The sequence below is a fragment of the Colobus angolensis genome, unplaced genomic scaffold (assembly GCF_000951035.1).
Source record: "Colobus angolensis palliatus isolate OR3802 unplaced genomic scaffold, Cang.pa_1.0 Scaffold756, whole genome shotgun sequence".
NCBI lineage: Eukaryota > Metazoa > Chordata > Mammalia > Primates > Cercopithecidae > Colobus > Colobus angolensis.
In genome coordinates this window covers 101,227-104,046 of record NW_012121332.1, presented here as the reverse complement: position 1 = coordinate 104,046, position 2,820 = coordinate 101,227, and the positions used below count along the sequence as shown (strand labels likewise).

The 2,820-nt window shown below is 40.9% G+C and overlaps 1 pseudogene; it reads right to left on the bottom strand.

Moving 5' to 3' along the window:
* The window catches only part of LOC105501855, a 23,748-nt pseudogene that overhangs the window by 5,710 nt on the left and 15,218 nt on the right, over positions 1-2,820 (bottom strand).

Here is a 2,820-nt window from a genome sequence, read left to right as displayed (position 1 = left end):
AACCTCCGCTTTGCCACCACACCCGACAAATTGTTGTATTTTTAGTAGAGACGGGGTTTCATCATGTTGGCCAGGCTCGTCTTGAACTCCTGACCTCGTGATCCACCTGCCTCAGCCTCCCAAAGGCATGAGCCACCACGCCCGGCCTTCCTGATTTTTTTCTTAACATCTAGTGTTAAAAGGTTCATCTGGTTTGGGATAAAGTTCAGTCTACCAATTTATTCTTCCTGCTCTTCCTTTGAATAAGCTCTTCTCTGTTGCTGCCACGTTTATTGAATCTATTGTGTTTTTCACAATATCTAGTCTTGGCTTAGCTCCGATAGTGTGCTATTTGAACCTTGTTTTCACTGCTGATTGTGAGATACACTCCTCAAAGATTTGCTAAAATTCTGAAACTCCTGTAATCTTGCCTGAAATCCTTTCCCAAGTACTTCACTGCCTTCTGGCATCCCCTGTGGTTTGTGCTGTCTAGCACTAAGAACTTCCTTTGCTGAAATGAAGAATATATGATTCTGTGCTTCTAAAGGATCCACAACTTTAACCTCCTCTACAAATAAATGCAAGCACCTTTCCATGTGCTGTCTGCATACATCTTCCTTATATTCTGGCTCTGATGAAGAGACAACCCAGTGATTATTCAGAGTTAAATTATTAGGCTTGGAAAGCTGCTTTTACCTTGTGAAAAAAATGTTTTTCTGTGTTCTTTAGTGTTGATTCAGAGTTTACAAACAAAATGATGACATGAGCATCTAAGCAACACTCATCAATCCAGGTATCCAGCTCTGTAGTGACATCTGTGCCTGGACTGTCTACTAAAACCATCTCACCTTTCAAGAGGACACACTTTGTCTTTGGCCAAAACACATGTGTACGACAGCCAGCATCCAAGTCTTTGTCCATCTGAAGGGCTGATGAACTGTCTTTACGCTCTTTTTTCATCTTATCCCTTAGTCATAAGATAAAACCTCCATTGGTCCCTTAAACACTTAGGAAGCAATTGGTTGTATGGTCAATCCCACCAGGGAGAGCTTTATCTCACAACATTGCATTGATAACAGAGCTTGTCCTGCCAAAATGTGCCACCTTCATTTGTCTCTGAGATAGCACCTTACCAATGATAGAAAGCTTGTTTTTCTATTCTTGTATTTCTACTTGATTATCTTCAGTAGCTCAGTCAAGTTCTAGATTCTTATATGTTGCTCTTTTTATTCCACCCGGATTGGATCTTCAGATCTTGAGCTGAGAAGGGAGATTCACATACTTCAGCAATATGTGATCCTCAGTAACAAACTCCAGTAACTGGTCAAAGATTGCAGTAATTGCCTTCTTATCCAGCACAAAGTGCTTCAGTGGAGAAGTCCCCAAGCTGCCCCATCTTTCCAAGAGATCACTGTTAGTTTTTTTTTAATCTTTTTTTCTCTTGGTGTTTCATTTTAGATAGCATCTTATTAGTACTGTCTTTTAGGTCACTGATATTTTCTTCTAAAATTTCTGATCTGCTGCAATTCTTATCTAATATATTTTTCACCTCAGTTTTTGAAGTTTTCATCTCTAGAAGTTTGATTTGGATCTTCCATGTCACTACTTAGCATTTTTAATCTTTTATCCAGCTTCTTAAACATATGAAATTTGATCAGAATGGCTGTTTTAAAGTCCTTGCCTAGTCTATCATTTGTGTCATTTTGGAGCTGGTTTTGATTCACTGATTTTTCTTCTCATTATGGACTGTATTTTCCTGCTTCTATGAATGTCTGGCAATTTTTCTTTGAATGGTAGATATTGATGATTTATTTCATAGGTTGTTGACTATTTTTGTACTCCTATAAATATTTCTGAGCTCTGTTCTGAGATGTAGTTAAGGTACTTTGAAAGAGTTTGATCATTTCTGGGCTTGCTTTTAAGATTTGCTCATTAGAAGCAGATCTGAATTTATTCTAGGATTAATTTTTCTCCACTACAATGGCAAGGCGGTTCTTAGTACATTAACTGACGCTCTCTGAATTACAAGGTTTTCCATTCTGGTTTTTGGGAACAGGTGCTATTTTTGGCCTTGTGTGTTCTTTGAAGTACTGTTCTCCTCAGTCTTTTGGATCATTCTTCCCCCATCCTCAAAGCGTTTCCTCACACATATGTACTGATCAGTGCTCTGCTCAAGATCCCATGGAACTCTCTGCAGGTCTCCAGGGTTCTTCCTCTGTGCAGTCTCTTCTCTTCAGAACTCTTGCTCTCTTGACTTCCCCAATTCCCAGCTCTGTCTCAACTCAGGAAGACCACCATGCTCCACCTGGATGCCCCTCCCTGCGCCATGGCCTGAAAGCTTTCTCAGAGCCATAAGGTGGGCAATCTTAGGGCTCACTTTGACTCAGGGCAGCTGAGCCCCCAAGTTGGAGTCTCACCCCAGGAAGGTTCTTGGCTTTACCCATGAAGGAATTCAAGGGTGTGCCAGGAATATTAGACAGCAATCTTTTATTGAACCAGAACTGTCCTCACAGAGCAGGGCTAACTCACAGGCAGTACCCCAAAGCATCTCTTGTGGGCGGTTGGCTACCTGTATTTTTACCTACTTTTACCCACTTTTAATTATATGCAAAATTAAGGGATGAATTAATGCAAATTAAGGGGCAGGTCATTCAGAACTTTCTAGAAAGGTGGGGCAACTTCCTGGTCATTGCCACAAAAAGAGGTGGTAACTTCTGGTCGTTGCCATGACATTTGTAAACTGTCTTGGTGCTGATGAGAGTATCTTATACTAACGAGCACTGGGAGCAACTAGAAGCTGCCTTTGAGCCACCTGCTGGTTTTTGCCAGTTTCTTCACTGC